Source organism: Ctenocephalides felis, unplaced genomic scaffold (genome assembly GCF_003426905.1).
Source record: "Ctenocephalides felis isolate EL2017-DRISC unplaced genomic scaffold, ASM342690v1 CF-g0.4_SCAFFOLD_03573, whole genome shotgun sequence".
Taxonomy (NCBI): Eukaryota; Metazoa; Arthropoda; class Insecta; order Siphonaptera; family Pulicidae; genus Ctenocephalides; species Ctenocephalides felis.
In genome coordinates, this window is record NW_020539727.1 from 1,079,032 (window position 1) to 1,090,576 (window position 11,545).

The 11,545-nt window shown below is 36.1% G+C and overlaps 10 non-coding genes across 10 annotated transcripts; all 10 read left to right on the top strand.

The window, feature by feature from the left end:
• Positions 1 to 2,355: 2,355 nt before the first annotated feature.
• Positions 2,356 to 2,429, top strand: Trnat-ugu. The gene has a single exon. It is a non-coding gene; the product is annotated as a tRNA-Thr (tRNA).
• A 488-nt stretch (positions 2,430 to 2,917) lies between these two features.
• Positions 2,918 to 2,991, top strand: Trnat-agu. Its single transcript has one exon. It is a non-coding gene; the product is annotated as a tRNA-Thr (tRNA).
• Positions 2,992 to 3,657: 666 nt separating this feature from the next.
• On the top strand, positions 3,658 to 3,731 carry Trnat-agu. The gene has a single exon. It is a non-coding gene; the product is annotated as a tRNA-Thr (tRNA).
• Positions 3,732 to 4,022: 291 nt separating this feature from the next.
• Trnat-agu lies at positions 4,023 to 4,096 on the top strand. The gene has a single exon. It is a non-coding gene; the product is annotated as a tRNA-Thr (tRNA).
• Positions 4,097 to 8,734: 4,638 nt separating this feature from the next.
• On the top strand, positions 8,735 to 8,808 carry Trnat-agu. The gene has a single exon. It is a non-coding gene; the product is annotated as a tRNA-Thr (tRNA).
• A 373-nt stretch (positions 8,809 to 9,181) lies between these two features.
• Positions 9,182 to 9,255, top strand: Trnat-agu. The gene has a single exon. It is a non-coding gene; the product is annotated as a tRNA-Thr (tRNA).
• Positions 9,256 to 9,777: 522 nt separating this feature from the next.
• On the top strand, positions 9,778 to 9,851 carry Trnat-agu. The gene has a single exon. It is a non-coding gene; the product is annotated as a tRNA-Thr (tRNA).
• A 671-nt stretch (positions 9,852 to 10,522) lies between these two features.
• Trnat-agu lies at positions 10,523 to 10,596 on the top strand. The gene has a single exon. It is a non-coding gene; the product is annotated as a tRNA-Thr (tRNA).
• Positions 10,597 to 10,887: 291 nt separating this feature from the next.
• Positions 10,888 to 10,961, top strand: Trnat-agu. Its single transcript has one exon. It is a non-coding gene; the product is annotated as a tRNA-Thr (tRNA).
• Positions 10,962 to 11,070: 109 nt separating this feature from the next.
• Positions 11,071 to 11,144, top strand: Trnat-agu. The gene has a single exon. It is a non-coding gene; the product is annotated as a tRNA-Thr (tRNA).
• Positions 11,145 to 11,545: the final 401 nt, after the last annotated feature.

Sequence of the window (11,545 nt, forward strand, 5' to 3'; positions counted from 1 at the left end):
TCGTTAACTTGAGTAAATCTGTTTGTCAAAGCAACGGCGCCGTGGCTTAGTTGGTTAAAGCGCCTGTCTAGTAAAGAGGAGATCGTTAGTTCGAATCTCGCCGGAGCCTAGGATTAGATTTTTTTCTATTCTAATGGAGCCTTGATTCTTGAGATTTTCACAAGAGATTTTCTTCAAAATATTGTCGTTAACTTGAGTAAATCTGTTTGTGAAAACAACAGCGCCGGGGCTTAGTTGGTTAAAGCGCCTGTCTAGTAAACACGAGATCGTGCGTTCAAATCTCGCCGGGGCCTTGGATTTGATTTTTTTTTCTGTTCTAAAGGAGCCTTGATTCTTGAGATTTTCACAAGATTTTCCTCAAAATATTGTCGTTAACTAGAGTAAATCTGTTTGTTGAAACAACTGCGCCGTGGCTTAGTTGGTTGAGGCGCCTGTCTAGTAAACAGAAGATCTTGAGTTCGAATCTTGCCGGAGCCTTGGATTTAATTTTTTTCTGTTCTAAAGGAGCCTTGATTCTTGAGATTTTTACAAGAAATTTTCATCAAAATTATTGTCGTTAACTTGAGTAAATCTGTTTGTGAAAACAACGGCGCCGTGGCTTGGCTTAGTTGGTTGAGGTTAGGAGGTTGAGGCGCCTGTCTAGTAAACAGAAGACCGTGAGTTCGAATCTTGCCGGAGCCTTGGATTCGATTTTTTTCTGTTCTGAAGGAGCCTTGATTCTTGAGATTTTCACAAGAGATTTTTTTCAAAATATTGTCGTTAACTTGAGTAAATTTGTTTGTGAAAACAACAGCGCCGTGGCTTAGTTGGTTAAAGCAGGGCCTTTTCACTTAGAACAAAACCCTCGTTCAGAATGGCTACTTAGGGGTCCATTTGTAGTCGCAAATTTGGCGCTAGTGAGCCGATGAAAAAGTATTTTCAAATGTTTTCTATTGGTTACTAAGAAACGTCAGTGTTATTTTTGTGTCAGTTTACAAAATGGCGATTCTTGTTCGTTTGCGTTTGTATATTTGTTAATAAAGATTTCATCGGGAATTGCTCTCAAATGCATAGTGCTTTGACAAAATGAATAGTACAGCTTCAAACTCATAAGGGGACATAATTACAACGTAGTGCATTGACACCTTAGTCTAATCATAATACACTTTAAGAAAAGAAGCCAGTTCTAGAAAATTATGAAAGAAATCAAGTATAAGCTTCTACAAGAAAGACATAATACACAAATAGAAATTTTCCAGCTGCTTAAAATTGGATTACCACTTACTTTACTTACCAACTTGGATTACGGATCTGAATATACTTGGGAGAAAATGAATAGCTTAAGAATGTCAAATTGTGCACGGGATGATTATTAGTTAATGAGAGTTAAGAGTGACAGACGATGTAATGAACTAACATATATAATGCATTATTCACTAAATTTAACTAAATATTTATATTAATAAGTAAAAAAAGTGTAGATATTATTGCAGTAGATTAAATGTGATATCTATTATATATAAACCGGCAGTGTATTTGTTGATTTATATTTCTCATAATATATTTACGTATATTTATTATAATATAATATTATCTAGTATATTTTGTTATTATTGTATTATTATAAAACATAATACGATTGTAATACAAAATTTAGTATCAAATACCCGATTACTAAAATTCATTAATTTTCATTTCAAATTTTGCGCCATTAATTTGAACGACAAAAGCAGCGCCATCACGTCGAGCGGAGGACCTTTTAAGTTTTCCTTCTGAACGTAAAAATCGGGCGAGAGAAACGTCTTTATGAACACGGGGTATTCTAATATTGTCTAGGGGTTAAAGCGCCTGTCTAGTAAACAGGAGATCGTGCGCTCGAATCTCGCCGGGGCCTTGGATTTGATTTTTTTTCTGTTCTGAAGGAGCCTTGATTCTTGAGATTTTCACAAGATTTTCCTCAAAATATTGTCGTTAACAAGAGTAAATCTGTTTGTGAAAACAACGTCGCCGTGGCTTAGTTGGTTGAGGCGCCTGTCTAGTAAACAGAAGATCCTGATTTCGAATCTCGCCGGAGTCTTGGATTCGATTTTTTTCTATTCTGTCCTAACGGAACCTTGATTCTTGGGATTTTCACAAAAGATTTTCCTCAAAATTTTGTCGTTAACTTGAGTATATCTGTTTGTGAAAACAACGGCGCCGTGGCTTAGTTGGTTAAAGCGCCTGTATAGTAAACAGGAGATCGTGAGTTCGAATCTCGCCGGAGCCTAGGATTAGATTTTTTTCTATTCTAATGGAGCCTTGATTCTTGAGATTTTCACAAAAGATTTTCTTCAAAATATTGTCGTTAACTTGAGTAAATCTGTTTGTGAAAACAACAGCGCCGTGGCTTAGTTGGTTAAAGCGCCTGTCTTGTAAACAGGAGATCGTGAGTTCGAATCTCGCCGGAGCCTTGGATTTGATTTTTTTCTGTTCTAAAGGAGCCTTGATTCTTGAGGTTTTCACAAAAGATTTTCTTCAAAATATTGTCGTTAACTTGAGTAAATCTGTTTTTGAAAACAACAGCGCCGTGGCTTAGTTGGTTAAAGGGCCTGTCTAGTAAACAGGAGATCGTGAGTTCGAATCTCGCCGGAGCCTTGGATTTGTTTTTTTTCTGTTCTGTCCTAAAGGAGCCTTGATACTTGAGATTTTCACAAGAGATTTTCTTCAAAATATTATCGTTAACTTGAGTAAATCTGTTTGTCGAAACAAAGGTGCCTTGGCTTAGTTGGTTAAAGCGTCTGTCTAGTAAACAGGAGATCGTGAGTTCGAATCTCGCCGGAGCCTTGGATTTGATTTTTTTCTGTTCTGTCCTAAAGGAGCCTTGATTCTTGAGATTTTCACAAGAGATTTTGCTCAAAATATTGTCGTTAACTTGAGTATATCTGTTTGTGAAAACAACGGCGCCGTGGCTTAGTTGGTTAAAGCGCCTGTCTAGTAAACAGGAGATCGTGCGTTCGAATCTCGCCGGGGCCTTGGATTTGATTTTTTAGATTGATTCTTGAGATTTTCACAAGATTTTCCTCAAAATATTGTCGTTAACTACAGTAAATCTGTTTGTGGAAACAACGGCACCGTGGCTTAGTTGGTTGAGGCGCCTGTCTAGTAAACAGAAGATCGTGAGTTCGAATCGTGCCGGAGCCTTGGATTTAATTTTTTTCTGTTCTAAAGGAGCCTTGATTCTTGAGATTTTTACGAGAAATTTTCATCAAAATTATTGTCGTTAACTTGAGTAAATCTGTTTGTGAAAACAACGGCGCCGTGGTTTGGCTTAGTTGGTTGAGGTTAGGAGGTTGAGGCCCCTGTCTAGTAAACAGAAGATCGTGAGTTCGAATCTCGCCGGGGCCTTGGATTTGATTTTTTTTTCTGTTCTGAAGGAGCCTTGATTCTTGAGATTTTCACAAGATTTTCCTCAAAATATTGTCGTTAACTAGAGTAAATCTGTTTGTGAAAACAACGTCGCCGTGGCTTAGTCGGTTGAGGCGCCTGTCTAGTAAACAGAAGATCCTGAGTTCGAATCTCGCCGGAGCCTAGGATTAGATTATTTTCTATTCTAATGGAGCCTTGATTCTTGAGATTTTCACAAGAGATTTTCTTCAAAATATTGTCGTTAGCTTGAGTAAATCTGTTTTTGAGAACAGCGGCGCCGTGGCTTAGTTGGTTAAAGCGCCTGTCTAGTAAACAGGAGATCGTGAGTTCGAATCTCGCCGGAGCCTTGCATTTGATTTTTTTCTGTTCTGTCCTAAAGGAGCCTTGATTTCTTGAGATTTTCCTCAAAATATTGTCGTTAACTTGAGTAAATCTGTTTGTCAAAACAACGGTGCCTTGGCTTAGTTGGTTAAAGCGCCTGTCTAGTAAACAGGAGATTGTGAGTTCGAATCTCGCCGGAGCCTTGGATTTGATTTGTTTCTGTTCTAAAGGAGCCTTGATTCTTGAGAATTTTACAAGAGATTTTCTTCAAAATTATTGTCGTTAACTTGAGTAAATCTGTTTGTCCGTAAACCAACGGCGCCGTGGCTTAGTTGGTTAAAGCGCCTGTCTAGTAAACAGGAGATCGTGAGTTCGAATCTCGCCGGAGCCTTGGATTTGATTTTTTTCTGTTCTGTCCTAAAGGAGCCTTTTTTTTATATGTTTTATTGAGTTCTATTTAATAATATTCAGTCATCCCTTATAACTAACTAATAGAATCAATAACTTAATCTATTCTTACATTTTCAATAGTGATTAAAATAATAATAAATTCTAATTTCAATAATTTTAATTAGATTAAATAACATCTTAATTAAATTGATAAATTAACTTAGTTGTCTATAAATATTTTTGGCACTCAAATAAATATTTGGTCACATCTTTATATATACTCATGTTTTTCATAGCTAATATTATTGTCGTATTCGTTGGAAAAACTATATTTTTTTGTTCTAGGCGTTGGTAAAGCGATTTTCTTTGTGTTGTATATTTTTTGCATCGAAAAACAATGTGATCTGTATTTTCAGGCCCTCTCTCTTCGCAGTCGCACTCTTCGAACCTCGAAAGTCCATCTTCTAGCCGAAATGCTCTATTTTTTGTGTGACCAATTCGCATTCTTATGATGGTAGTGATGTGCATGCGGTTTTCTGATATCTTTTGAAACCACGGTTTCGAATGCATATCTGAATTTATTTCCCGATATATTTTCCCTTTTCTTTCACTTATGTTGTCGAATATACTCTGCCATTTTTCTCTTTGTTCTCTCATGACTATTTTGTTGATATCTGCTGATAGAAGGCTGCTAATTTCGGTTCCCAAATTACATCCCTCTTTGGCCAGCTCGTCCGCCTTTTCATTTTCGGTTATTCCTGCATGTCCCTTTATCCACATAAATTTTAGGTCAAATCCTTTCCTTCTTAGACTTATAGTTTTATCTATTATTTCATATACTATTTTATTTGCTTTTTCGTAAGTTCTTTTTATAGCTTCTAGTGCTGATTTACAGTCAGATAGAATAACACTCTTTGTAATTTTTTCTTCTTCTATTATATTTATTGCTATTTTGATGGCCGTCAGCTCGGCAGTGAAACTAGAGGCACTTTCGGGCAATTTATATTTCTGTTCTATATTGAGTCGGGGTACATACACGGCACAACCAACACCTTCTTTCTTTGATCCATCCGTAAAAATAAGTGTATAATTTGGATGTGTTTTATTTATTTCTTGTTTGAATATAAAGTTCATTTTGTCTCTTTGTATCAAAGGATTGTCAGTAATTTTATCTATTATTATGTTGTTTTGGTTAACCCACCTATATTCCAAAGGATATCGGAATTGGCAATCTAGATCTTGCGTTATTAACTGTTTATATTTATTTATCCATAGGTAGCTACTCACTAAGATCGGGTTTTCTTTTCTACTCCAATATGTATTTCCCTCACATAAATCCTTTAGATTATTCAATGTTTGTAACACTATTTCGTCGTTTCTGCTTACCTTCGATATTAAATATCTTTTTGATATAATTTCCCACCTTGATTCTAGAGGTAATTCTCCGGACTCTGCTAATAGTGTATTTATTGGAGAGGATTTCAGCGCACCTAATGAAATTCGTATTGCTGAGTATTGAATTTTATTCAATTTGTCTATATCTCGTTTGGTGAGATTTTTACTCATAAAGCTAACGGTATCTAGATGACACCTTATCAATGCTTTATATATGTTTAGACAAATTGCCGGATGCGCTCCCCATTTCATGTTGCAAATTGTCTTCAATGTATTTATACCCTTCTCACTTTTTCTGCATATGTTTAATCTCTGGCTTTTAAATTTAATTTTTTTGTCATATATTATTCCGAGAATTTTATGTTCATCCAAAACTGGAAACTTGCGTTTGCCCAGCTGAATGTCACCAATATGATCATACTTCCTATGCCTACTAAATTGCATCACTACCGATTTTTCTTGTGCCAATTCCAATCCATTGTTATTTAGCCATTCTTCCAACTGTAATACACTGTTGCTCATGTATTCCTTGCATTTCTCCCAATCTTTATCAATTACATAGAGGGCTATGTCGTCCGCATATTGCAGTGCACACACAGGTTCTTTTACCACTTCCTTTAAGTCATATGTATATAGGTTGAAGAGTATGGGGCTTAATCCTGATTCTTGTGGGAGCCCTATGTTGGCTAGTCTGGGCCCGTATAGGCGCCCGTTATATCTGACAAAAGTCTCTCTGTTTCTTAATACTCCATTATTAATGACACGAATTTAGGATTGATGTTCATTTCTCTCATTTTTGTTTCCATTATGTCATGGTTCACGTTATCATAGGCTTTTTTAATGTCTATGGATAATAACATCATATATCCGTTTTGGGAGTGCGTTATTTGTATTTTACTGAATAATACACTGTGATAATCCCTTATTCCTTTTCCTTTCCTGAATCCAAATTGAAAATTAGGTATCATATTATTTTTTTCAAGGTACCATTCTAGTCTGTTTTTCATAATTCTTTCAAAGAGTTTTAATATATTAGATTCTAAACATATAGGTCTATATGAGCTTACTAGTCTTGTGTCCCGTCCTTTTTTTAGAATTGGCACAATTATACTCTCTTTCAGGCTTCTCGGTATATAGGCTCGTTCGATAAAGTCATTAAATATTTTCACTAAGTATTCTTTCCATGTGTCATTCATTTTAAATAGCATTTCGTAGTGTATTTGGTCTTTTCCTGGTGTTATATCCATTTTTTTTTATTTCAATTGTTTTTATTTCTCCTAAGCATATTGGAGTAACCAAACTATCTATCTGACTTCTAGAATTTGTTTCTCTTCTTTTGTTAACTACAATTTCGGGAGTCATATACTCTAATAGTTCATCTCCAAATTCGTTGTTTATTGATGCCTCTTGATTTGGACTCTCCACTTTTTTATTAAACTTTTTTCACAGTCTGCCAAATTTTTTTATAACCCATCTCTAAATTTATACTGTTGGTGAATTTAATCCAAGAGTCTATCTTTTTCATTTTCAATTTGATTTTGGTCTGAGCATTAATTTTTACGTATTTTTCATAGTTTTCAAAATTTGCTGCTTTTTTATATTCTAAGAATGCTTTTCTACGTTCCTTGACTATTTCTTCGCATTCATCATCCCACCATACACAAGGCTTGAAATGTAATCTATTATTTTGACTGGTTCTAGGAATGCTTTCTTTGGCCGCTTGATTTTATATATTTTATTAGCTTACCGATGTCTGGAGTCTCCTCTTCATGAATCTTGTATGTTATTGATTCCATGTTCTTTTGGTATTTGTCCCAATTTGCTTTTTTCAAGTTCCACTTTGTTTGAGTTCTGTTGTTTTTTCTTATTTCTTGTGAATAATTTATTTTTAACTTTATGGGAAGATGATCCGACCCCAAAGATTCATTAGACACACTCCATTCGATGTCCATTGTCATACTGGGCGAGCATATGCTTAAGTCGACTGCTCCTATTCTTTTATATAGGTTTTCTATCATTGTATTTGATCCGTCGTTTAGTATCATAAGCCCTTCTTCATCCAAAATTTCATATAATATAGGGCCCTTTGCATCCTGATTTCTTGACCACGCTATGTGTTGAGCGTTAAAATCTCCCATTATTATTCTTGGATTTTCAATTTGTTCGAAAATGTCTTTCACATTATTTATGTTGGCATTAGGTGCACAATATATAACAGCCAAATTATATGTTTTTCTACCAGTTATATTTATTAAGCAAGCTTGAATATATGGGTCATTATTAACTAGTGTTCTTCTTGAGTATTTTATATTTTTTTCGATTAGAAAGGCAACCCCACCATAGTTATCAATTCTATTATCAGTCTCTAAATTGTAATTTCTAAATTTGTATTTAACATTGTTTTTCAACCAAGTTTCTGACAAAGCCGCGCAATGTTTATTTGTTAATATACATATAATTTCTATGCTTTCTCTATTTGCGTTCAATGACCTGCATTGAGTTGTAACAATTTTTTCACTCATTTTTATTTTTATATTTATTTATTCTATAATGTTCACATTGCTTTCCATTTTTTTTTATCACGTCTATTTCTTTCCCTTTGTACCCTTCTCCTTCATTAATCATTTCATCTATTATATTTATTATTCTTTCATCTGTTATTTTATATGTTTATTATCGCAATTTTCTCACCCTTTTTGAAGTTTTTCTACTGATTGTGCGCCATTTACTTGATTTATATTTTCACTTTTTCCATTGCTTTCCGTTTTATTCTCTTCCCGTACTTCTTCTTTGCCATCCTCTTTTCGTTATTTTGACTATATCTTTTTCACGTAACTTCTTCCATTCTTTGCTTTGTTCCTCTTTGTCAGTTTTGTTTGTTTCAGTTCCTTTTCCATACTTTTGCTGTTCTTTTTTTATTGTATGTCAGTTTCCCTTGACCGACTTTTCGCGTATCCCAGCATTCTTTGCTATGAGTTCCGGAAACGCATTTTCATTTTCTTTGCTATTTAAATTAAATTTAATCGCTTTAACGTATGGCTTGTTGAATAAAATTTCGTATGCTTCTTTCTGTGATATACCTTTCATAGCGGCCAACGTTTTTATGTTTTTATTTTTTTCGTACTCCGGACATAATTTGCTAGTTGCATAGTGCCCTAAAGGAGCCTTGATTCTTGAGATTTTCACAAGAGATTTTACTCAAAATATTGTCGTTAACTTGAGTATATCTGTTTGTGAAAACAACGGCGCTGTGGCTTAGTTGGTTAAAGCGTCTGTCTAGTAAACAGGAGATCGTGAGTTCGAATCTCGCCGGAGCCTTGGATTTGATTTTTTTTGTTCTTAAGGAGCCTTGATTCTTGAGATTTTCACAAGAGATTTTCCTCAAAATTATTGTCGTTAACTTGAGTACATCTGTTCTAAAGAAGCCTTGATTCTTGAGATTTTCATAAGATTTTCCTCAAAATATTGTCGTTAACTAGAGTAAATTTGTTTGTGGAAACAACGGCGCCGTGGCTTAGTTGGTTGAGGCGTCTGTCTAGTAAACAGAAGATCGTGAGTTCGAATCTTGCCGCGGCCTTGAATTTGATTTTTTTCTGTTCTAAAGGAGCCTTGATTCTTGAGATTTTTACAAGAGATTTTCCTCAAAATTATTGTCGTTAACTTGAGTAAATCTGTTTGTCCATAAACCAACGGCGCCGTGGCTTAGTTGGTTAAAGCGCCTGTCTAGTAAACAGGAGATCGTGAGTTCGAATCTCGCCGGAGCCTTGGATTTAACAACAGCGCCGTGGCTTAGTTGGTTAAAGCGCCTGTCTACTAAACTGAAGATCGTGCGTTCGAATCTCGCCGGGGCCTTGGATTTGATTTTTTTCTGTTCTAAAGGAGCCTTGATTCTTGAGATTTTCACAAGATTTTCCTCAAAATATTGTCGTTAACTAGAGTAAATTTGTTTGTGGAAACAACGGCGCCGTGGCTTAGTTGGTTGAGGCGTCTGTCTAGTAAACAGAAGATCGTGAGTTCGAATCTTGCCGCAGCCTTGAATTTGATTTTTTTCTGTTCTAAAGGAGCTTTGATTCTTGAGATTTTTACAAGAGATTTTCCTCAAAATTATTGTCGCTTAGTTGGTTAAAGCGCCTGTCTAGTAAACAGGAGATCGTGAGTTCGAATCTCGCCGGAGCCTTGGATTTGACTTTTTTCGTTTTTAAGGAGCCTTGATTCTTGAGATTTTCACAAGAGATTTTCCTCAAAATTATTGTCGTTAACTTGAGTAAATCTGTTTGTCAAAGCAACGGCGCCCTGGCTTAGTTGGTTAAAGCGCCTGTCTAGTAAACAGGAGATCGTGAGTTCGAATCTCGCCGGAGCCTTGGATTTGATTTTTTTCTGTTCTGTCCTAAAGGAGCCTTGATTCTTGAGATTTTCACACGAGATTTTCCTCAAAATATTGTCGTTAACTTGAGTAAATCTGTTTGTCAAAACAACGGCGCCTTGACTTAGTTGGTTAAAGCGCCTGTCTAGTAAACAGGAGATCGTGAGTTCGAATCTCGCCGGAGCCTTGGATTCGATCTTTTCTATTCTGTCCTACCGGAACCTTGATTCTTAGGATTTTCACAAGAGATTTTCCTCAAAATTTTGTCGTTAACTTGAGTATATCTGTTTGTGAAAACAACGGCGCCGTGGCTTACTTGGTTAAAGCGCCTGTCTAGTAAACAGGAGATCGTTAGTTCGAATCTCGCCGGAGCCTTGGATTTGATTTTTTTCTGTTCTAAAGGAGCCTTGATTCTTGAGGTTTTCACAAGAGATTTTCTTCAAAATATTGTCGTTAACTTGAGTAAATCTGTTTTTGAAAACAACGGCGCCGTGGCTTACTTGGTTAAAGTGCCTGTCTAGTAAACAGGAGATCGTGAGTTCGAATCTCGCCGGAGCCTAGGATTAGATTATTTTCTATTCTAATGGAGCCTTGATTTTTGAGATTTTCACAAGAGATTTTCTTCAAAATATTGTCGTTAACTTGAGTAAATCTGTTTTTGAGAACAACGGCGCCGTGGCTTAGTTGGTTAGAGCGCCTGTCTAGTAAACAGGAGATCGTGAGTTCGAATCTCGCCGGAGCCTTGAATTTGATTTTTTTCTGTTCTGTCCTAAAGGAGCCTTGATTTCTTGAGATTTTCCTCAAAATATTGTCGTTAACTTGAGTAAATCTGTTTGTCAAAACAACGGTGCCTTGACTTAGTTGGTTAAAGCGCCTGTCTAGTAAACAAGAGATCGTAAGTTCGAATCTCGCCGGAGCCTTGGATTTGATTTTTTTCTGTTCTAAAGGAGCCTTGATTCTTGAGAATTTTACAAGAGATTTTCCTCAAAATTATTGTCGTTAACTTGAGTAAATCTGTTTGTCCGTAAACCAACGGCGCCGTGGCTTAGTTGGTTAAAGCGCCTGTCTAGTAAACAGGAGATTGTGAGTTCGAATCTCGCCGGAGCCTTGGATTTGATTTTTTTCTGTTATGTCCTAAAGGAGCCTTGATTCTTGAGATTTTCACAAGAGATTTTACTCAAAATATTGTCGTTAACTTGAGTGTTTGTGAAAACAACGGCGCCGTGGCTTAGTCGGTTAAAGCGTCTGTCTAGTAAACAGGAGATCGTGAGTTCGAATCTCGCCGGAGCCTTGGATTTGATTTTTTTTGTTCTTAAGGAGCCTTGATTCTTGAGATTTTCACAAGAGATTTTCCTCAAAATTATTGTCGTTAACTTGAGTACATCTGTTCAAAAGAAGCCTTGATTCTTGAGATTTTCATAAGATTTTCCAAAATATTGTCGTTAACTAGTAAATTTGTTTGTGGAAAACAACGGCGCCGTGGCTTAGTTGGTTGAGGCGTCTGTCTAGTAAACAGAAGATCGTGAGTTCGAATCTTGCCGCGGCCTTGAATTTGATTTTTTTCTGTTCTAAAGGAGCCTTGATTCTTGAGATTTTTACAAGAGATTTTCCTCAAATTATTGTCGTTAACTTGAGTAAATCTGTTTGTCCATAAACAACGGCGCCGTGGCTTAGTTGGTTAAAGCGCCTGTC